The 18,369-nt window shown below is 34.6% G+C and overlaps 1 protein-coding gene across 5 annotated transcripts in view; it reads left to right on the top strand.

Annotated features, from left to right (window-relative positions):
* Positions 1-18: 18 nt before the first annotated feature.
* BTBD7 (BTB domain containing 7) overlaps positions 19-18,369 on the top strand; it is a 67,220-nt gene continuing 48,869 nt past the window's right edge. For 2 of the 5 annotated variants that reach the window (XM_015599683.2, XM_025042013.1), the window contains exon 1: positions 24-162. The gene's annotated coding sequence lies outside the window, so the exon portion shown is untranslated. Of the gene's footprint in view, positions 163-18,369 lie in introns of all 5 variants that reach the window. The other 3 variants (XM_025042012.1, XM_006925546.3, XM_015599682.2) reach the window with 3 other exon arrangements.

The raw sequence follows: 18,369 nt of genomic DNA, 5'->3' as shown, positions 1-18,369 counted from the left end.
CGCTCCCAGGACGCCGGGAAACCGCCCCCGAGATTCGGCGCGTGTTTACCGGGCTGCGGGGTTGCAACCGCCCGGGGCTGGACGTGAGAGCGGCCAGCCAGGGTTGGAGAGGGACCAGGCCTGTAGATGGCTGCTACCAAGGGGAGAAGTTAGATTGTCCCGGTAAGTTTCTCTTTCGAGATCAAACTGGAATTGCGCGTTGACAGCTTGGAAGGGAGACAATACTGAATATTTGATGAAGGAGTCTGTGCTCGGAGTACTTGAATGGCTCACAGCGTGCATTTTTCAGTGTCTTATCATTTGCACGACTGTTTACTAGCCTTACCTCGAGGATGAGAACTTTCTCACTGTTTTGTTTTTTTTGAGACGCTCTGAGGAGTGTTGCTTCTGCTTTGAACTACAATAGCACGTTTTCACATACCAGCACAAATAAATACTCTAAATTAGGCCTAATTACAGAAGCGGTTGTTATCTTTACGGTTAACCTCCCCTGAAACATCTTACTGTAATGAGGCATTTTTACAGAATTAGTTTTTTTTAAACTAAGAGTCTTTTGTCTCTGAATAGCATCCATTTCTTGTAGATGTGGAAGATTTGAAATTGTAAGAATCATACATGTTAATGGCAGCTGTGGTTAAGCTAGTCTTGGAATTTTGGAGTCGGAAAAACCTTTAGTGTCTTGTTTTAGATTCGGGAAACTAGGCCCATGGAGATAAGTGACTTGCAGTGGGTCCTACAGCTAGTCAGGGATTGGACCAAAACTAGGATCTAGGCCTCTCTTCGGCCCATTTAGAGAGTTCCTTTCATTAACTCCTGAACCTCGTATTCATTGATTGCATTCTTCACCACCGATATCTGTCTCCATCCCTAAGTCTTTGAACAGTAAAGTTAAAAGCAGAAATGAGAGAACCTTACTCTCATTCTGACAGCTACCATCAATTATCATAAGTAACTGATGATTTTTTTTTCTAACCTAAATTTAATAAAACTGACATTTCATTTAGAGTTTTCATAGGTCTGTGACTACATTTTTGCCCAATTATAGCATGGCTCATTCTTGCATGAGTTCAGTAAAACCCATAGGTCAGTATTCTGTCCCACAACCTAACCTACTGTGTTGTTCTGTGCTCTGGCACCAGCATTTAAATAAGTGTTTTTGTATCAGACTCAAATTTTAGGATTTAAAACACCTGGGTTGTGTTTGCTGGGTTATACCACCTAGTTTCTGTGTGTCTTGTTCAGTCACAGCAACTTTATGATATGTGTCGCAGTTTAACCTTTAGAAATACAATAATGTCAAATAATTCTGATTTCATATTCTAGTTAATTTAAACTCACACATCCAAAGTTGTACCTTGTGTTCAATTACACAGGTAATCATTGAAGACATGCTTTGTGTTTTGCATTATGCTAGGTGCTACAGGAAAAAAAGAAGTATAATAAATAGACTTTGCCCCCAGGAATGATAAGATGTACCTCTGTGAGTCTTGAAGACAATCTAGTAAATTCTACCAAACAAAGAATGCTGTAGGTGTTCTGGTTAGAAGGAGATGAAAGGCCTCAGGAGTCTAAAGAACTTCCTGGAACACTTGGGACTTGAGCTAGCCTGTGAAGGTTTAGATTTACAGAGAGATTGGAGCAGGTACTTTGTGAGGTAAAACCAAGAGTATAATGTGGAGATTAGCTTTGGGGGAGGGCAATAGAGGGAAACTAGGATGAGCTGATGACTGAATTTCTTTGAGAGACTAAAAGGAAAACTAATTAGACAGTTGGAAGGATATCTGCCTGCAGAAGGGTTTGAGTACTCGATTGAGGAGATTTAGATTTTTATCCTCTCTTGCAAGATATGGGGAGCCTTTGAGAGTTTGGAGGCCAGATATTAATGTGATAAACCAGCAAGATGAACCTGTCAGTGATCTACGGAATGAGAAGAGAATGAGCCAGGGATAGCAGTAGCTGTCGCAGTTACCTGGGTATGAAAAGATGATATCTTAGACTAGAATAAAGTCAATAGGAAGGATGCATAGCAGGTGTTACTTTTGTTTTGATTGTGGTAAATGTATATAACATAAAATTTACCATCTTAACTGGTTTTTATTATACAGTTCTGTGGCATTAAGTACATTAACATGGTTGTGCAGCCATCACCACTGTCCATCTCAACTGTCTTTATCTTACTTGAGATTCTGTACCTATTAAACACACTAACTCCCCATTTGCCTTTACCCACAGCCTCTGCCAACCACCATTCTGCTTTCTGTCTCTGTATTTAACTACTCTGGGAACCTCATATAAGTGTAATCATACAATATTTATCCTTATGTGATTGGCTTATTTCACTTAGCATAGACTCTTCAGGGTTCATTCATATTGTAGCATTTGTCAGAATTTCCTTCATTTTTAAGGCAGAATAATATTTCATTGTAGATACATACTACATTTTGTTCATCCATTTGTCTCAATGGATAGTTGGTTTGCTTCTATTTTTTGGCTATTGTGAATAAAGTTTCTATGAGCATGAGTGTACAAATAACTGAGTATGTGCTTTCATTTCTTTTTGGTTTATACCCAGAAAACTTTACATTTCCACCAGCACTGTCTAAGAGTTCCAAATTTCTCCATATCCTTGTCAACACATGTTATTTTTGTTATTTTGATAATAAACATCCTAATGGGTGTGAAGTGGCATCTTGTGGTTTTGATGTGCATTTCACTAATGATTAGTGATGTTAGCATCTTTTATGCTTATCAGCCTTTTGTATGTCTTCTTTGGAGAAATAGCTATTTGTCTATTTTTAAATCGGATTGTTTGTATTGTTGGTAGAGTTCTTCATATGTTCTGAATATCAATCCCTTGTCAGGTATATGATTTGCAAGTATTTTCTGCCTTCGATGCATTGCCCTATCACTTCATTGAGTGTCTTTTGATGTACAAAAGCTTTTAATTTTGATAAAGTTCCAACTTACCTAGTTTTTCTTTGTTGCTTATGCTTTTGGTGTCATATCTAAATCATTGCCAAATCCAATGTTGCAAAAAAGCTTTCCCTCTGTAAATTAAACTCTTTATGTTTAGGTCTTTGCATATGGATATCCAGTTTTCCCAACACCTTTGTCCTTGTTGAAAAGACTGTCATTTTTCCATTGAATAGTTTTGACATTCTTATCAAAAATCACACGATGCGAGGTTTATTTATGGACTGTATTCCATTTGTCTGAAGTCTAGTCTGTCTTTATGCCAATAATACTGTTTTGATTACAGTAGCTTTATAGTAAGTTTTGAAATCAAGAAATGTGAGACCTCTGACATCGTTCTTTCATGATTGTTTTGGCTATTTGGGGTCCCTTGAGATTTCACATGAATTTTAGGGTGGATTTTCTATTCCTACAAGAAAAACACCATTGGGATTTCTTTTTTTTTTTTTGATAGGGGTTGCATCGAATCTATAGATTGTTTGGAGTAGTATTGTCATATTTATATTGTCGTCCAGTACATCAACACAAGATATATTTTCATTTATTTGTGTCTTTAATTTCTTCCCACAGTGTTTTGTAGTTTTCAGTGTAAAAGTCTTCATCTCTTTTGCTACGTTTATTCTTAAGTATTTTATTCTTCTTGATACTATTGTAAATAGAATTGATTTCTTAATTTTCTTTTTAGATTATTCATTGTTGGTATATATAACTCATTTTTGTGTATCGATCTTTTATCCTGCAACTTTGCTGAATTCATTTATTAGTTATAACACTTTTTTAATGGAATTTTCAGAGTTTTCTGCATATAAGATACTGTTATCTTCAAAAAAAGATAATTTTACTGTTTCTAGTTCGAATGCGTTTTATTTCTTGCTTAATTGCTTTAGCTAGGACTTCTAGTGCTATATTGATTATATAATTGGTGAAAATGCACACTGTTGTCTTGTTCTTAAGAACAGGCTTTCTTCTCTCTTTGACCATTGAGTCTGATGTTAGCTGTGGATTTTTCACATATAACCTTTATTATGTTGAGATAGTTTTCTTATATCCCTGGTTTGTTGAGTGTTTTAGCATGTATGTTTTAAGAAAAAAAGTTCAGTTAGGGGTGCTGAGAGAGTTTCTAACCTGGGAAAGAGAAAATTCTCATGTCATTGGCAGAATAATATATTATTGCCAATATATTGATGTACGTTTACAGTAATATTTTGGCTGAAGAAAAAAAGTACTATATTCATTCAATGGAGAAGAACAACATTAATCAAGTAATCACACAAATATATAGTACAATTTTGTTCACAGCTGTATTCCCAGTATCTAGCATTGTGCAGGCTCATGGGTGCTCGCTAAAGTTATTAATTGAATTAAGAGGCAAAGGACTGAGATTTAACCCATAAGCTAAAAAGTTTATAGTATATAATTTTTTAATGGAAAAGTGTTTGTTTTTATTTTATTTTGAACCATCTTCCCAGTTAATCTAGTCTTGGCACATTGGTAATAAAATTAAACTTTTCCATTCTAAAAAGAAACAAGCAAGTGACTTTAAAAATGACGTATCTTTTTAAAAATGAGATAACTTTTTTTTGTTTAAGTTGATGCTAGTAGAAGTTATCAAAATCCAAAATTTCAATGACAGGCATAATTTACAAGAAACTTTTTGAGTGCCTACTGACTTAAGATTTATAAGAAAAATCAAACATTCAGTACCTAGTTTATTTGCAAAACAAGTTCAAAAATGTTTAATGCAAACTGCAGTGGTTTTTACAGTTTTCTATTAAAATTTTGACAATCTGTAAATTCGGCATTAAAAATTGAGTACAGCATCCTTACTATCCTAAATAATATCATCTACTTAGTTTTATAATTGACATAAAATCCACATAGTGAACAATATATTAAGGTTGGAATAAATAGGAATCATCTTAATCCAGTATACAGACCATTCTTTAAAGCACACGATTAAAAAAAAAAGTCCCCATTTTGAGCATTGTTCGAGTTTTTAGATATAGTTGTGATGTCATAGAACACTGGAATCCAACCTTTGTTCAGATTCTGACTACTGTTTATTGTTATGTGATCTTAAGTCATTTAATCTGTCTGAAGCTTAATTTTCTTCATCTGTAAAAACAAAACATATATATGTATATGTATGTGTATCTGTATGTATAGCAGTGTCTTACATAGCAGCTTTGCTACTTTGCATTTTTTATTTCATCCTTTCCCTCCCTGTTACTGGACTGTTTATTGAACAGCCCACCAACCAAGTCTCTGCCATTTGTTCTCCCATTCTCCCTCTTTTTCTTCGGCTGTTCTCTATATTGCTGCCACACTTATGTGTTTAAAAACCCCTATTGGAGCATGTTACTTCTCCACTTAAAAAAACCAGTGTTAACTTTCCATCGTCTATAGGATAAAGTCCAAATTCACAAGAGATTGTAGACTGTGTCCAACCTTAGATTTCCCATCACTGCGGCCATACCAAGCTATTTCTTGTTTCCCATTTTTTGTTTTTCATGTGTTTATCCTAGTGTTTGGAGTTCTTATTCTTTGTCATCCAGGAGACTGAGAAGATGATTCATCACCCACTTCAGGGCTAGCTTTTGATTATTTCAAGGCATTTCCCTGTAAATTGTTATTTGTCCCAGTCAGATTAAAGGGAAGGAGACATTCTATTTCTGGGAGAGAGGACCTTTTCGCCTTTTGTATGTGAACAAGAGAACATGTGGCCCAAATTGCCACCGGCATGATGAAGCATGCTCTGAGGATGGTAGAGCAAGAGGTAGAATGAACTTGGGTCTGTGATAACATCATCTTAGACACATATTATACTGAAAAATCCCCACCTGGATTTTTCCTCATCACAGATAAATTCCTTATTGTTTATGCCACTCCTAATTGATACATTTGTCTTTATTCTTCTAGACCCAGTTCGAACCTTAACTTTACCAGTAGTAGGTTGGACCTCTCTTCCAACACATATTGATTGCACTGTACTATGTAATCATTTGCTTGTATGTCTGACTTCTCCACAAAACTCTGTTTTTTTGAGCCAAAGCCTGCAATATGTAGCACAATGTCTGGTACATTATAGATACTTGGTAAAAGAGTTGTTAGGATGAAATAATAACATGAAAAAGTGCTTTGAAAACAATTTTTAAATAAACATGAGATACGTTGTCTTTAAAGTGAAATGGAAAAATCAGTTAGACCAGACATACCAAGTGATCTTTGCTTGCTCTTAATTATTTTCTAAAAACACTTAGATAAAAAGTTTGACGGTCCCTTAAATTTTATGAAAAAATCTTTCTTACTGAAGAGGAATCCTGGAAGGAGCACTAAATGAATTGTGTTGTTATTGTGCAATTTCTTTCCTCTCTCTCTCTCTCCCTCCCTTAGGGAGAGACTTGAATGGCAGAACTAACTTCAAGTATAACATGTCTTTTCCTCCCTGTATTTTGAAATTATATTTAGGCCTATTTTATCTGGGATTTGCTTGCGACTTGTTCTTTAGAGGAAAATTCCATAATTTCCTTCATAAGACCTACTTTTGTCTTCAGACTTGCCCCAAAATATTTTGTTCTTACTTGAGACTAGATGTGAGAATTTTCTGGTAAGCAAAAAAGCTTTGTGGCAGAACTAGATGATTTGTAGCGAATGTTAGTAATGACTTATGATGGAGAAATCTCATTATAGTCTTGATTACTATGTCACATTTCTGTTATATGCTTCAACAATAAAGTCTGACAAAGGAGAGTTAAAACTCCCAACCTGAGGTACTTCACCTTTGGTCGGCTTCAGTCAAATAAATTAAACTTCAGCATAGTCACTTGTAGTTATTTTTAAAACAAGAAAAAGACTAGAGTATACATTTAGGAATTATATCATGAATTAGGATGATTGTGAAAAGACAAATCTGTCACATTAGGCTATAAAGAACATCCCTGTTTTGATGTCTAGTTTGTTATCCTTGTACTTAAGTAATTTTTAATTACCTTTTGTAACCTACCTGTACCTTAGTTTATACATCTGTAAAACAGAATAGTGTCACTCTTCTCAGGGTTTTGTTTGATTAATTAAGGTAGTTTATGTTTAAACACAATAAGATGTTCAGAACATACATGCTTAGACATTCTTTTTTTCTTCATCAACTTTTCAAAATTAAGTAAATGCTTTTAATGCTGTTTGGATTTCAACTTTTGAATATTAAAGCCAATATCTCTCTTCTATATGTATGCATTCTTTATGTCCTGTGGGCTTATTAATTCTTAAGGAGAGTAAAAAAAAAATGTCAGCACATGTTTTGTTTTAAAACAACAACAAAAATCAACTTGTCATGGATCACATGGCTTTTTATAATCCAGCCTCTGCTGCTTCTCAGGCTCATATCTCACTACTGCCACAACCCCTTCCCGGTATACTCTTCACATAGAATGACTTTTATCTCCTCGGTGAACCAGGTTTTGTTCTTTCCTTGGACCTTCACATAGTTCCCTCGGCTGCTGGAGCATTATTTTGGCACTCCAACCTCTCCGCCCGTTACCTTCATCAGGAAAGGGGAAAAGTTAACACTTTTTATTGTCAGTCTTACGTCTTATCTCAGATGTCTATTTCTCAACAACTCCATAAAGTAGACACTTTTATTCTCTTCAGACACAGAGAAGATGAAACAAATTGCCCAAGATCACACAGCTTATAAATGGCAGAGCTAAGATCTAGACCCAGGCAGTCTGGTTCCAGAATTCTTCATCTCCGCTAATCTGTGCTTCCTCTGTATTGCGATCGCCTATTTACCAGCTTGCCCCTAAGTACTTTAAAAGCAAAAATTATGTCCTGTTTATTATTATAGCCCCATGTGCTAATTAGCACATAGTAGGTGCTCAGAAAATGTTTAAAGGAATGAAAATCTCCTCTGTTTTGATTAAATTCCTCTTAGTACTTTTCACATAATGCGTATGACAATAAATAGTCCTGTCCTGCTTATAATACAAAGGGAAATTTGTATTATAAGCTAATTGTGGTTTTGAAATATAGTACACTACCTACCAAAGATAGTTATAACACCATGTTTATGACCACTATCAACAACTTTTAGCCTTCCATAACAATATCACTTTGCAACTTAAAAAGTCTTTTTACATGGTATCCCTATGAACTGTTAAAATACAGATCATTGTAGCTAGTTTCTAGATGGTACATAGGAAATTTTTTTAAATAAAATTACACTAGTGTGTGGACTGTTCCAAAGTGGGGTAAAGATGTAATGGCCACTGTAATGAGAAGTTACATTCAGACAGAAAGACGAAGCAGGGAACTCCATAGAATATAACATTGTTACAGAGTAACTTACGGAAAGATTGGGACCTGAGGGAACAGATGGGCCAGCAGTTGTATGCAAATTATTCTCTGGTAAAGACTCCTGTTACAGAACTGTTTTTACAATATAACTCAGATACTATTGATTGACAAGACAAAGGGACAAAGAATGCAGTAGCACCAGGAGCCATACTTCTGGGTGGTCAGTAGTATCATCAGTTTGATATTCTTTTTGGTCGTCATCTTGGCTATTAGAACAAAAGTATTTATGATTACATTTCAGGGAACACAGATAATCATTAACCAGAAGGCTTTAAAATGCTTACTAAGGACAGTGAGGTTGGGCAACGGTAATGACATGAAAGGACACAAAGATGGAGATGGTTTTTGTTTGCATCTATCTACATCTGTGCAATAGACTCTGATCATTTATATCTATTAACCTTTTAATAGATGTGATTTTTTTCGTATATGGAATTTTTTAAAAAGACATATTCTACACGTTGAACCCTGACCGTATCCTAAAAGATAAATGGTTTATCTATATCAAATAGTCACTGAGTAGATAATGATTTAAGGTTTGCACATTGTGTTCATGTTTATGGGAGAAGTTTGAAATGTCATTATATTTCAGTAGACTTTTCAAATAAATAACAAATAAAGCTACTTCCAGCAACATGCTCTAATCAGAGTCACTAAATAGAGGATCAGGAAAATTTTCCTTCTCCATGAATGTTTTCACTTTACTAAAGACTTTGCTTCTTGAGGTTACCTTTTCTCTCTCCTGCGTCCCTTATACTCTATTACAGGGTTTCTCGACATTGGCACTATCATATTGACATTTGGAGCCAGATAATTCTTTGTTGTGGGAGGATGTCCTTTGCTTCGCAAAATGTTTAGCAGCATCCCCAGTCTCTACCCATTAGATACCAGTAGTACCTTTCCCCACCCCTAGTTGTTGCAACCGGAATTGTCAGAGGTTGTCAGATGTCCTAGTGGGGCAGAATCACTCCAGTTGAAAACTGCTGCTTTACTGCATCATTCCTGTCCACTTACTGTAGAATCTCTCTCTTCTTCATCACACACCTTTCCCAGACTTGCACATCCCTCCCTACTACTGCCTTGCTTCTTTACACCTTTTTGTAGCCTTCCTTTTTAAAAAGAGTTATAAAACATATGCTTTCTCCAAGTTTTCACTTACAGTTCATTTTTCTCTCTTGACTTCATTGAGACCATAGTCTTCTGGATTTTCTCTACCTCTCTGGCTGCTCCATTTTGATCTCCTTTATCAGCTCAACTTGTTGAACAGTGGCATAATCAATTTACTTCTTTCTTTCTCTTTTTTAATCAATTCCTGCATTTCTTGCCTCATTTCCTTGTATGTTGTCTCTTACATACCTATTAATTCTTAGGCTGTTCTCTCTATTGAAATACCCTTACCTACATTACTTCTGTTTAAATTCTAACATCCTTCAAGGACCAGAGCAGATGTCGCCTTTTCATGAAAGCCTTCCCTAATCACCCTTTTCCAACTTCCATGCCATGTTCATATTATTTCTCTGTATCCACTTGCAACTTTGAGTTATTTATTTATTGAAATATGTCCTGCACTAGACAGTAAGCTCACATAGTCGATGTTCAGATAGTTGAAAAAACAGTGAGGTAGCAGTAGAGTAGAAAGGATTTAGTAAAAACAGTGACAACCTGAGAGGTTGCTAAAGGTAGGAGTAAAAGAGGGAAAATGAAGAATACTTAAAACTGATCATAGAATTCTTTGCATCCTCTTCTTTTGTGGCTTCTCTGATGTGGGCCTTTCCTGATTTTATTCTCCGTTTCTAAGCACGTTATTTATTCAGGGCACATTACGAGCAAGGCACTCTTCAAGGTACTTAGAATACATAGTTACTGAGAAAAGGACATAGTACTAGTACTCTAAGAACTTAGTCTCTTTGGGGACATAGAAATCTTAACAATTAATTGCCCTTATAGAGAGAGAAGTACTGAAATTGAAGTGTATCCAAAACTTGCTGGTAGCATAGAGGAACGGGATGACTTCTCAATTTAAAGTAGACCTCATTCAGATGCCACTTCTTACATGCAGCCTTTTCTGGTTACTACCCAGGCCGATTTGTGTTTTCCACACTTTCCTTTACTCAGTTCTCTTTCAGATTCCAAAACATCAGCATTTCCTGTGGCTCAGTACTTAGCCTTCCGTTCATTCTTCTATATCCTTTTCCTTGGAAAATGGTTTTAGTTTCAAGGCTTCAGCCGACAACTTTCAAATATGCACTAGCTACAAAACATTTCTTACTGTGAAATCATACAAAGAAGCACACAAACAAATTTAATTTTTTTTTTTAAACAAATTATTTTAAAGCTGACACCACCCTGGTCATGAAATAGAACAGTGTAAGCATTCTAAAACCGTCCACATGCCTCTTCCCAACCACAGCCACCTTCCTCACCTCTTAAAGGTAGCCACGATTCTGATTTTTATGTTAATTCGAAGATTTTTAAAAAATAGCTTTATACCTGAATACTAACTAGATACTTATTCCAAATTAATACAGTTCCATTTTGGGCAGCTGGAGGACAGAGAGAGAGGGAGACATTTCACAGTATCCCATTTTGTAGCTGTGTCGGGACCCCTACCTAACATGTACCAAAATTCCAGGCTCCCAGAAGGAGAGCGGATAGTCAGCGTAAACCATATTGTTGGCACAGTTTAGGCATAGCGAACCAGCCTTATCTGTCAAGGAATGGCGGGAACACCCAAAATCCAAGTTCCCAGAGACCAGCCAGGGCCAACCTTGAAAACAGGTTTTTCTGAAGATAGCAATCTCAGACCTGCCATATTAACTTCATTCTGCTTAATACCTTTTGATTTTTTTAAATTCAGAATTTAAATGAATTTTAAAAATGAGTTTTCACATTTTTATTTTCTTTCAAAATGTATCAGCACTAACCCAGTGCAGACTTTCTTCACTTCATACCTTGACTACTATGATTGAAAATGTGTTCCATGGGACACTGTACATGGCCTATTATTAATTCTTTAGAAGAGTTTCTATGACTAAATTTGGAAAGGTTCAATTAAGCAAAACTGAACAGGTTTCTTAGCTTCAGGACTCAGCCTTTTTCAGTGATGCGCGCGTGCCCAGTTACTACTTACCTGTCCTGCCTCACTCACATTATCCAACCTCCTCCCCCTTCCTCTATATCAGCCACCTTGGCCTTCTTGCTTCCCCTGGAGTTTGTTAAACTGTATACTCTGCCTCAACTCCCCAGCATCACATCACTACTACCTTTACCAGTAAATGTCAAGCATTATTTATGTTTATGTATGTATTTAAGTATGTATGTATGTATTTAATATCAATAAGTCAGATTACTCATTTTATATGGCAGCCCATGCTTTTCATAGCATTTACTCCAGCATATAATTTTATTTCTGTAATTCGTTTAAATGTCCATTTCTGTCAGTTGACTGTAAGCAGCATGAGAACCAAGACTATTTCGTTGTCAGTACTCAACTATTTAATGAATGATGCTACAAAATTGTGCTATAGTAAGTGGTGTTTCCCAAACTAACCAGGATTTTTTTTAAAGGCTCATTTCATTTTACTTTGCAAGACTAGTGTTCTGTAGAATACACTTTGGGACATATTGATATGGATTTGTTGCGAGGAGTTTGTACTTATTCTGTGTTCTTGACTGAACCTCTATTAGAAAGATTAATTTGATGTTTGTGTGGTAGATAAATTAGACTGAAAGCATAGACCAAGTTTGATTTTGTGACAATGCAAGGAAGAGGTAATAAGTAATGACTTGGTCTAAGTTGTTTGCAGTGAGATTGGTGAGCCGGTTTGCTTTAGAGGAGAGGAACGAGAGAGAGCTGGCTGCAGTTTTGGCCCTGGATGCCCAGAGTATTTTCCGTTAAAGGTGTTCGAATAGAGAGGACTAATTGAGTTCTTTTCTCTGGAAGTATCCTCCAGTTATTTGGAAAATGTATCCATCTTGTTTCCAAGCAACACCAGATAATTAATTGAGTTATCTTCATATTTAGGATTTTATAAAAATTTTAAATTATCATACTGAATTAATAACTGCTGTAAACACTTTATCTAATGTCAGCTTTCTGCTCTGGTTGAAGAATGTGTTTACCTTCATAACCTAATTTGGAGATTACAACACAAATTAAAAGAATTTTTTCATATATTGTCCTAACTACTTACATATATATGTATAAATTTGTTTTCTAATATGAAAATATTTATAGCAAGAAGCATGAAACCTGGAAGTTACAAAAAGAAAAAAATGAGAGAATTGACTATATAAAAAATTTTAACATTTATGACAAAAGACATCACAGTTTTAAAAGGCTGATATGAATAATCTACCTTGATATTTTAACATTAATATAAAAAGTGTAAAATTAATAAGAACAGCTAAATAGAAAAGTGGCCAAAGAATATAAAGAAACATCGGGATTAATAAATATATTGAGATTCAGTTTCACTTATTTAAAAAACATAGATTAAAATAATGAGATCATTTTTCTTCATCAGGTTGGCAAAGATTAATAGTGACCAGAGTTTCTGCCATTCTCATGCAGAGTTGCTAAGAGTATAAATTGCAACTTTCTGACAGTACATGTCAAAGTTAAAAATATATATACCCTTTAATCCAGTAATCCTACTTCTTGATATTTATTCTAATGGCATAATTTAGTGGTCAAAGATGTATGTAAAAAGGATTGCAGGACTCTTTATAATATCAAAAAATTGGAAATGATCCTCAGTGTGGCCATATTTCTATATCCCTGATATACTATGAAATGAAAATAACTTTTTATAGAACTGTTTGTAAAATATTTCTATTTAAAACTAAAGTTAATTTATGTCAAAAAGGCTAGAAAAATCAAATTGTTACTAGTTATCTTTGTGGGAAGGGAGGCAGATTATAGGGAATTGCCTTTCTTATACTTTCCTCTGTGTTTGTGCATGCGTGTGTGTGTGCGTGTGTGTGTGCGTGTGATTTAAACAGCAGATGTGTATTACTCTTATAAATGAATGGAGAAAAATAAAGGCTTTGCAATGGGTCTGGAAGAGAACCTTTAGCAAGTATCTCGCTCTTCGACAGTAGTGCATCTTTATTATCGCCAAATGGTGTGATTAGTTTTCTATTCAGATTAGATGTCTCATCTGAAAAGGTTCTTAAGAGCACAGTGACTTTTCATCAGAAAGTTAATAATTAAACATAAAAGTTGAGTTATTATTTAGGGATTTAAAATTCAACAAAACTAATCGTCTATATTCTTGAGGCAAAAGAAATGTATGAGTATGGAGAAGAAAATAATTAGATTAATAATTTGGAGTCCTGTAGCTAATCATCACGTTTCAAAATAGCTCTTAAAATATTGTAATTAAATGCAAACTAATTCACATGCTTGATATATAGCAGTGAAATATTTGTAACATGCTTGACTTTAACTTTTTATTGTTTTGACTGTTTATACTAAACGTTTGCCATTTCTATTGTTGAGTAACCATAAGTATTGACATACTAATTGAATAGTTATTTTCATGATTCTTTCATTGTTTGGGTTTTCGTACTCTATTTAGAATGATGATCTACAAGGTTTCCCAAGTGACAATTACTAGGCTTGTTCATGACTCTTTAAAGATTATATTTTTGCAATCATTTAAACATCTACGAGGTAAAGTTCAGACAATGCTAAATATGCATTTAAAAAGCACATATCTTATTCAAGAAATATTTCATAACTAGAAATACTAAGAGAATACTGAGAATATAGTTTCATTTTAGTATCAAAAACTCAGATAACTCCCACTCCCAAAATTAAACTATGAATCTGCACTGTAGCCACCGTCTTAAGAGCCAGGCTCACCTCATTTCTCTGCATTCTTTCTCTCATTTTCTAGTTTTAAAATTGTAATGGTTACACTTAAAAAAATATTTCATAGGTTAGTGAAATGTAATGTACTTTTCTTTTAAAAATGAATTTTTAATGAAGAAAGAAGTATCTGCGGGGACTGACAGCTGTTTTGAATTATAATAGGTTATACTAGAAAAATCCCACATGAGTTTAATAAGATTGTTCTAAGCAAAACTCTAACAAGTAATCTCTATTTGCAGTGATACAATGGAATTTTATAGAAAAAGTCCAATTTTTAAAAGATTATCTTCATTTACTATGAGTAAAAATATTATGTGACTTGACTTTTTTGGTGGTGGGTGGGTAAGGTAAACTTTTTATATGTGGTCTTGAGCTACTAACTACAGGTCCACACTTTGTTATTTATAATTTGAAATTCCAAAATTTCTCAAAACCATATGTTAGGGAGACTCGTTTGATGGCAGACATTAATATGACTTGGATTCATTTGGCAACAAAACCTGACCGAAACTAATATAGCTTAGTCTACATTTTTAATATATTTTACTGCAAAATATTAATTTGTTTGTTTATGGAGTGTTGTGCCAAATCTCACTTGGGAGGTGTTTACACAATGTACAGTAAATGTTCCATATACCGTATTACTTTCTTAAAAAGGAAGAAAGAAAAGGAAAAAAGTGTAATTTTGAGAACATATCTAGTTCCATATGTTTCTACCTGATAAAGTGATTGTGGACTTGTATTCTGAATAATACTTTTAAACTGGTGATGGACATTAAATATATTTTTTATTGGTAGAACTAAGATTGAGAGACAGTATAGTATGTAACACTTAATAGTTTAATTCTGTAGATAAAGTTTAATTATCAAAAATGTGGAGAGAATATACAAAAAGTAGAATAAACTTACTGATTATAGGTGTTAACTACAAATAAATATTGCTTAAAATTAGATAGTGGAAGAGACAGAAGGAAGAAATTACTAGCTATTTTCATTATTGCTCACAGTAGGGAACAAGTGGGTAGTAGCCCAAAAAAGAGGGAATTTGGGGTATTATATGAAAGTATTAGTAAAGTTGCCTACGGGGCAGGGAGAGACTAGGGTTAGTGTACAGAGGGAGAGCAGCTAGTTTTTTTTGAGTATGTTATTTTGTGGTTTGACTCTAGACCTATCTAAAAAATATATTACAAAATTATGTAACAAAGTTAAATTTAAAATACAATGCTGGGTGGGGGGGATAGATAGATAAATAAATAATATGTTAAAAATAAGTGAAATAAATAAACAAAATGTTAAATAAATACATAAAAGTAAATACAATGCCTAAAAATCAAAAGTAAAATAAAACTTTTAGAGTGTACTTGCAGTTAGTGAAATAACCACACAGAGTAGGTTATTTTAAGTGACATACATAGTAATTTGTAAGCTATCTTGAGTTGGGTTTATCTTAAGGGTAGAAAGAATTACCAAAAAAATTGTTTTCATTCATCATGTTGTTTATAATAGTGTGTCTCTTGTGGGATAAAATAAATGAACAATTATGTAGGCAGCATTGAGAATAAGGGTTTAGCTTGTGAGAAAGAATGACAAGTCAATGAGATTAGGTAACTATAAATTTGAATGTGATTTGAAGCATCAGTATAAACTCACATGTGTATGTGTATATTCACATTCATATGTATAAAATTTCCTAGCTCTGTGTACTAAAAAGACAGCTAGCACCAAATTGTAGTTTCTAAATACCATTTTCCACTAAAAGAAAATAGGGCTTCTTTAAAGAGATGGCTGATTCCAGGCCTAAGACAAGAATAATACAAGATAGTCTGGAATAAGATGTAACCCCAAAAAGCAAAGAAGTTAGAGAGTTGTGTCATAAGGTCTTAGGAGCCAATTTGAATAAGCTTGCTTCCACTGCCCAAATGAGGGACAATTTGAACCTCAATAAAGACAACTACAAAGGATCAAAACCCATCAAATACTTTTAAATCTATGAATACATAACTTTTTTTTTTAAAACTCACTGATCATTGTTAGAGGATGCTGGGAAGTTAATTGTTTTGAAAATTAGTAAATAAAGGTAAAGAATCATTCTCTTATTCTGCCTTTTCTACACAAACTGTCTGACAACTGAATAGTTGATGAGTTTGTCTTACAGAAGTATTCAGCTAATGGATAGAATGAAGGAATGATAGACTATCACTATGTTGCAGCCAAATGAATTAATGACTCTAGTTGGTGATCCTTGATAATTGTTAATGTCACAGGCTGAGAAGTAGACATTTTGTACCCATCATTGGAAGTACACACCACCACCTGTGAAGCAGTCTTGGCAAAATAAACAAGCCAAATAATGATCCTGAATCTGATCAAGTCACTAGGTCTAATTATCAGTTACAGGAAATACAGGGGTCAGAGGAACATATTAAACTATGTCATGGCGATGCATTTGGCAAAGTCCAGACCCAGGTAACCTGACTTCTTCAACAACGAAAATTACAAGGGGGAAAAGAGCAGATTAGGGAGGAACCTACTAAAGGAGATTTAGGGGACATAGTCATCCAATCACAATGTATGGACCTTATTTTGGTTCTGATATTTTAAAAAACTAATAAGAGAAAAATGAAACAGGTGGAGGAAATGCGAACACTGCCTGGGAAGTTCTTATTATGGAATTATTGTTCATTATTTTAGATATGATAATGGTATTGTTATTTTACATCCTTTCTTTTAGGGATTCATAAGGAAATATTTACAGAGAAATAATATGCTATCTGGGACTTGTTTCAAAATAATCCAGAGGGATAGGGTGGAGAGTGGATTGGGATATAGTGATAGAAGACTGCCACGAACTGGGCATTGTTGAAATTTGGTGAAGGGGGAAGTTTGTTCTACTGTTCTCTCCACATTTGCACACATTTTTTCTTTATTACTGAAATTCCAAGTTATCTCCTGCACAAGAGGGAAAAACATAGTAGGGAGGAGTGAAAATGGAGACATGTAATCATAATTGTCTTTGCTGTTTGAATACTAGGGGGTTTGATATTTGTGGAATGTAATCCGCAGTCCAGAAACTTTATTATTTCATCAACAATGCAGAGCACTATAGATTAATTTAAAATCTGTCCCTTATCCTTAGTTAGGTGATAAAGTGGAAACTAGCAGTTTAAGAGCTGAGTAACTGAAACAGCCACATGGTAGACATGGAGAAGTGTAAGGAAGACATGGCTGTACTCTTCAGAAAGCTTGATAGAGGACTTAATACTTTTGAGAGACCTCTCCTGTTTAGAGGAGAAAACACTAAATTAGGGATCAAAATGCCTAGGATCTAGTTTTGACTTTGCCATTTTACTATATATATTTTTACTTTGGATAAATCACTTCATTTTTCTACCTTTATTGCCTTATTCAGAGATAAGAGAATGAAGCCTGTCCTGTCTACATTGAAGACTTAATGTGAGAATAAAATTGTAAGAAAAAGCACTTGTAAACTGTATATCCCTGTTAAAAGATATTTGCACTGCAGTCATAGGAATGTAAAAAAGGGAAGACATGTCATTGCTTTTCTGTTTTGGGTTTTTTTAATTTACTTTTTTAAAGTTATGGTTAAAAATACATAACCTACATTTACTATTTTAACCAGTTCTAAGTGTATAGTTCTGTGACTTTAAGTCATTCATATTGTCATGCAACTGTCAACACTATCTCCAGAACTTTTTTAATCTTCCCCAACCGAAACTCTACCTATGAAATACTAACTCCCTAGCTCCTGTTCATTCATCCTGTTTCTTCTACCTTGAATGACTTTTCCTTTTATACTTGAGGCACTCCTCCTATTCTTGAAGGTCTGGCTGTAAACTAGGAAGCCAAAACGGTAGTCTTTTTCTTAATTTCATAAAAGATCCAATTCAAGATGTATTCAGTGCTATATTACCAGGGCCTGTCTGAGTGCCTAGCACATGGCGAATGCTCAGAATTGGATGGGTTGATGAGTGGATGGGTGGATGGATGGATGTTCAGGCATAAAAAATGTGTCATCCTGCCATCAAGTGCATGTACTCTATCTGTAAATATTCAGAAAGGCTCTTTTGCTTTGATTTCATAATCTGTCCTTTTAGTTGTCATTTTTTGCTTAACATGAAAGATCCTTTTAATCGTCAAAAGTCACA

The sequence above is a fragment of the Pteropus alecto genome, unplaced genomic scaffold (assembly GCF_000325575.1).
Source record: "Pteropus alecto unplaced genomic scaffold, ASM32557v1 scaffold8, whole genome shotgun sequence".
In the NCBI taxonomy this organism is placed as follows: Eukaryota; Metazoa; Chordata; class Mammalia; order Chiroptera; family Pteropodidae; genus Pteropus; species Pteropus alecto.
The sequence above is the reverse complement of the archived record's forward strand: the minus strand, read 5'-3'. Positions and strand labels throughout refer to the sequence as shown.